This window comes from Xyrauchen texanus, chromosome 2, assembly GCF_025860055.1.
Source record: "Xyrauchen texanus isolate HMW12.3.18 chromosome 2, RBS_HiC_50CHRs, whole genome shotgun sequence".
Taxonomy (NCBI): Eukaryota; Metazoa; Chordata; class Actinopteri; order Cypriniformes; family Catostomidae; genus Xyrauchen; species Xyrauchen texanus.
In genome coordinates this window covers 37,629,904-37,636,127 of record NC_068277.1, presented here as the reverse complement: position 1 = coordinate 37,636,127, position 6,224 = coordinate 37,629,904, and positions in this window count along the sequence as shown.

Below are 6,224 nucleotides of genomic sequence, written 5' to 3'. Positions count from 1 at the left end.
TCTGTGCAAGTAGCACATATTTGGAAAAAAACATTTTTTATTATTTACTTAAAGTTATTTATTTTTTTACACTTCTAAACATTTTGTGACCGATGCAGGACCCTCCTCATATTAACAAGCATTAACCTACCTACAGCGGAAAAGCACCACAGGCTAGATAGTATCAATGTACATGTACAAACTGTTAAAGGGATAGTTCACCCAAAAATGAAAATTCTTTCTTAATTTACTCACTCTCGTGCCATCCCAGATATGGATGTACGATCTGTAGGTCCTGACAATGCAAGTAAATGGTTACCAAAAATTTGCTCCAAAAAGCGAATAAAGGCAGCATAAACGTAATCTATCAGACTCCAGTGGTTACATCTATATCTTCTGAAGCAATCTATTCGGGTTTGGGTGAGAACAGACCAAAATGTAACAACATTTTCACTCTAAATCTTGACATCATCTAGCACTCTGCACATGCGTCAAGCACTAGGAGACTGTAATGGCAAGATGTACTGTGAAAAACTTGTTTTTAGAGTTTAAAAATGTTGGTCACCATTCACTTGCATTTTATGGATCTACAGAGATGAGAAATTCTTCTAAAAATCTTTGTTTGTGTTCAGCAGAAGAAAGAAAGTCAAACACATCTGTGTTGGCATGAGGGTGATTAAATGATGAGAGAATGTTAATTGTTTTGGTAAACTATTCCTTTAAGAAAACATGAGTGATTTTATAATTTAAAAGGGGAAAGAAATTATCTGCTGTGAATCTACAACAGTATTTGATTTATTTGACCTTGAGAACACCAGAGAATAAATAGAAATCTGAGGCCATCTTGAGGTTAAAAATGGAAAACAATTCAATGCAAAAGATATTGTGAAAATCCATTTATTAAATTCCAAAGTTGTCTTTGTTTAATACAAAAGCTAAAAAAAACCTAGCCATTACTTAATGCTATTTGGCTTGTTGTAAAGCTCTCTTTTGGGGAATAATGAAAAATATTTCCCAAGAAGCAATTCTCTCTTAATGCAATCTCTTCCCTCAATTTCACATTGTTAGCTAAAAACACACAAACAATTATAATCTTTCATGTCTTTATTGAACACATCCTGTTAAACATTCACATTGCAGTTGAAAACGTAAGTGAACGCTTGGATTTAATAACTGGTCAATCCACCTTTGGCAGCAATAACCTCAGCCAAGCATTTCCGGATTAGACCTGCACAACATTGAGAAGGAATTTTGGACCATTCCTTATAGAACTGCTTCAGCACAACATTATTCTTATGGCCAATTCACACTGACCCAACAAAACCCAACAAATGTTATGTCTGGTGTAAATGGCTCTCTGAGATCATTCCACAGCATGTCTATAGGGTTACTGTCTGGGCTCTAACTGGGCCACTCCACTTTTGAAACCATTTTGTACTGATTTACTTCAATGTTTAAGGTCATTGTCCTGCCTGATTACCCAACTTCTACTAAGCTTCAGCTGGTGCATGGGCAGAAGCGCTGGCAGTGAATTTTGATTGCTGGGATGAAGAGGTGTTAAATCATTGCCAGGGAGAGCTGAGCTTTGGTCACTAAATTTGTGCAAATCCCGGCATGTCCAGGTGATTTTTTTAATATCAGTTTGCACGTGGTGACAATAGAAGTGAAATCTATATGCTGTGAAATCTCTATGCTGCAGCCTCAATAAAATAGGCAACACAATTTCAGGGGTGTCTGAAGCACAGGTACAGCAAAATAGTGTACCCTTATTAGGGGTCTAGGGACATGCTCCTCCTGGGGGAAACTTTTTGCAAAAACAGCATTAAAGCATTTAATTCTGGTAACTTTAGGAGAAGCATTTTTACCTTTTCACAAGTTTGTATCTTTTGTAGCAAATAATGTAACCACAAGCAACAAAGTATTGATAAAATACTTATTCACACAGCACATCCAGCACTAGTTAAAGTTTCTCAAAATCAGCTACCATAAATTTTATTTTTATTTTTTTTAAATAGCCTGTTGTGGCAGGACCATAGTATTGTGATGGTATCAGATGGTAATACTGTGGTGCATTGATGTACTCCATGGTATTTACATGCAATGATACTTTCTGATACCTGTTTGGTTGGAAAAATGACTTTTCCTTGAGTTGTTCAAAAGGTGCACATGCAGGTGTTGAACTTAATAAAGACATTATTCATCGCTGTGAAATGAAGGATACACTTGCAGGTTTTGATAAAAAATATCTGCATCACCGTATGACCGGGGAGAGCTGTAAACTGACACCAAAATCTTCCATGACTTCTCTTTAAAAAACAGCAATTTTTATCGTAGTAAACTCCAAACATTGTTCAATCCAAAAGGATTGTTGAGTGTAAATGAAGTATTTCTAGCAAGTCAGTCCACTGTCGACCATCTTTTGAATGCAGAGGTGGGTAGAATTGCCAAAATATGTACTCAAGTAAAAGTACAATTACTTTAAAAAATAATTACTCAAGTAGAAGTAAAAGTAAGGGCATAGCCAAGAAATTATTTTTAGGTGGGCCTCAATCAAAATGAATGGGGCAAGTTTTCACCCCAATTTTCTTTACTTTTTTACCAAATTTGACTTGACAACAGAGAAGTGGTGCATTCAAATTGTTCTTCCACACAGAGACAGGCGTAAACACAGTAAAGGCAGGCAGCAGACAAACATAGTCGGTGATACAGGGCAAGGTCAGTACACAGAAGATCAGACGTGGTAATAGTAAACACTCAGAAATGTAGCCGGGGCAAACAAGACTTCGCGATGAATGAACAAACAGGCATGGTTTAAATAGAGTGGTGATGATATGAGACAGCTGTGGTGTAATCGGACCAGGTATGCAGGCTTATGGGAAATGTAGTCTTTAAAGTCAATACTCGGGTGAGTCAGATCTCCGGTGGCCGATTGAGGAGGCGCCTTCACCGGCGTTCGTGACAATATAATTGAAGTCAAAGAAAAACCTCTAATATTCTGGGTGGGCCAGGGTCTAATTTGGGCAAGCACAGGCCCACCCACGGCCAACCCTTGGCTACGCCATTATTCCACACAAAAGCAGTTTATTATACTTGTCTCTTGTCTCCTCGCCAATGAACCACCATAAGAATGTATATGGGAGCGCTGCGTTATGCTTTTTTTGCTAACTTTGTAGGCTCACCTTGATAGAAGGGCTCTGGTTGTTACAAAGCAGGGTCCGGGGTTGCCAGGTTACAGGGGCAGCTCCACCATTACTGAGAGTGAGTTATTGTGAGACATGCTGTTGGAGTGAGTGCGCTTAATAAAGTTTCAACAGTTAAGTTTACCTCCTCATCTGCTCTGTGTATCATGACAGTAAATATTCCACATCATTGTTTTCTGTTCTATTCATTTCATTTATGTTTTACGGCGTGAGAAATGCTCCAAACGATACAGCTGTCTGAAGGATTCGGAACAATTTTCTAAACCATATGACTTATTCTTTGAAGGAATCGACTCAAATTAGTAATTTAACCTGTGGTGATAAGGGCGTGGCCAAGCGACGTCTGTGGAAAGCAAAGAAGAGAGAGTGAGTATGGTAAATATTGACAACTGTGAGAAATGACCTCTAATAGCTGTTTTGTGTTTGCAGTGAGAGCGGAGAGGAGATCCAGACTGCTGAGGGGGAGAAAGACAGAGATGCATGAAGTGTGTGTGTGTGTGTGTGTGTGTGTGGAAGGAGCAGGAGAAGCATTTCAAAGTGCTCCTTCAGGCCCAAGCGGAGGACCGGCGGGTGTTGCAGAGCTTGCTGCCTCAGGAGGGGACTTCAGCCGTAACCCAAGCAGCAGCAGTACCCCATGTGACACTCACAAAATTGACACCACAGAATGATCCGGAGGCCTTCCTGGAGTTCTTTGAGCACATGTCCAGAGCCCCGAAGTGATGCTTACAGTGGGTGGTCCATCTGCTATTGCTGCTGTCTGGAGAAGCCCAAACCGGTTACCAACCTCCTGGATTATTCCGATTTTAAGAGAGCTATCATCCAACGGGTCAGCAGCAGCCCAAAACAGCACTGCCAGCATTTCCGCACACTGACGTTGAGTGAGGTCAGTCACTCGTTTGCCTTTGCACAACAGCTCTGTGATGCCTGCCAGCAGTGGTTGCTGGCTGAGGAGGGGGGTGATGCAGATGACGTCATCAACATCTTGGTGCAAGAGCAGTTCGTCTCCCAACTGCCAAAGGGAACAGCAGAGTGGGTCCAGTGCCACCGTCTGGCGTTACAGGAGGAGGCGATCCAGTTAGCTGAGGACCATATTGTGGTGCATCCGGGGGACAGCCTGCCCTTCTCTCTCTCTAACTCTATCTCTCTCTCTCCCTCCCCCTCTTTCTCCCTGTCATCCCCCTCCCCTTCCGTCATCCTGTTCCTGCTCCCCGGAAGTGGGGAATTCCTTCCCCAAAACCGGTTCCCCGGTCTCGTGGGACATTCATCTCGCTGGTTTTCCCTCACCCTCTCCGCTGTCCGCCACAGGCTGGTGAATCTGCTGCCGCTGGTGTGGACGTGAAGTCTGTGCCTGTCCACTGGAGCTGCAAGGGTCCGGGGCATTTCCAGGGCCAATGGCCCACGATCAAGGTGGTGACATGCCGCGGATTTCCCTCTGGAGCAGATGTGAGACGAGCACTCCCTAAGGCAAGCCTTTGATCAAATGAAAGTGATTGATGATCAACGTCTCCGGCCAGACATCATACTCGCATATCCGTATTTTTCAATTATCAAGGATCGGTTGTATCGCGTGTCAATGAGTTGTTTAAATTTGGTGCGTTCCCGATGCCTCGGATTGATGAACTGCTCGATTGGTTTGGCGTGGCTCGCTTTTATTGGACATTGGATTTACTGTAACAAAGGGATATTGCCAGGTACCCTTAACTCCCATGTCCTGTGAAAAAAACAGCATTTTCTACACTGTTTGCCTTAAACTAATTTCTCACCCTTCCTTTTGGTTTGTTTGCGACCCCGGCTACGTTTAAGTGGCTCATGGACAGAATCATCAGACCGCACACTGCTTACACCGCTGCCTATCTGGATGACATCATTATTTACAGTAGCGATTAGCAGCGGAACCTGCAGCATCTGAGGGCTGTCCTGAAGTCGATGAGATTGGCAGGACTCACGGCAAACCCTAAGAAGTGTGCAATTGGATGGGTGGAAATTTGGTATCTGTGCTTCCACTTGGGTCATGGACAGGTGCAGCCCCATATTGTTTAGACCACTGCGATTGCAGCCTGCCCGAGAACTAAGAGAGATAGAGATGCACGAAGCTGTGTGGGTGTATTTGAGTGTTGGCTGAAAGGCAAAAATGTTTTGTGAATATAAAGAGACTTGGATTGTTATTCGGCTCCTGCTTCCTCCTTTGAAAAGAGTTAAGAATCTTGTCACATATTTGTAAATCGAGCGTCACTAGTTCTGATTCTAAACAGGTAAATGAAATACGGTCCCGTACATAAAACGATTTATAAAATGTTGTCAGGGAAAATGTTTCTTCATACAATCTTTATACAGAGGATAATCTGCTGGCTGTTACATCATTTGTTGGGGGTGCTTCAGGGGTGCTATGGACATTCTTGCGGAGTCTGAAGCACACACTAGCCCCTCACTAGTGCAACCACCTTGACAGTATCCTGTAGGATATCTTGATGAACTTAAAAAATATGTTTTTTTCCTCGATGATGGCAAACATGCCATACGCACTTCAAGGTTGTCTTTGTCAAACTTGAGGTGCACATCTATGTTTTTGTTGTAAGCAGCAGCTTCCTTCGTGGTGTCCTGCCATGGACACCATGCCTATTTAATGTTTTCCGTATATTAGGCTCATGAAATGTTAACCAGTTTCAATGATTGCTTCAAGTCTTTAGATGTCCCTCTATGGTTCTTTTTTACATCATTGCGCATTCGGTGCCCTTTGAGTCATCTTGGCTTGATGGCCACATCTATGGAAAGTTTAGACAAATTGTCTAACTGTGGACAGATGAATATATAAGCTCTTCGAGATTTTGTAACCCTTTCCAGCTTTGTTCAAACAATAATTCTTGATTGTAGGTCTTCTGAGATCTCTTTTTTGCAAGGCATGGTCGACGTGAGCAGATGCTTCTGTAAATAGCAATCTCAAAATGCTTGAGTGCTTTTTATAAGTCAAAGTAGCCGTAACCCACACCTCCAATCTCGTTTCAATAATTGGATGCCAGGTTTGCCAACTCCTGACTCTAATTTGCT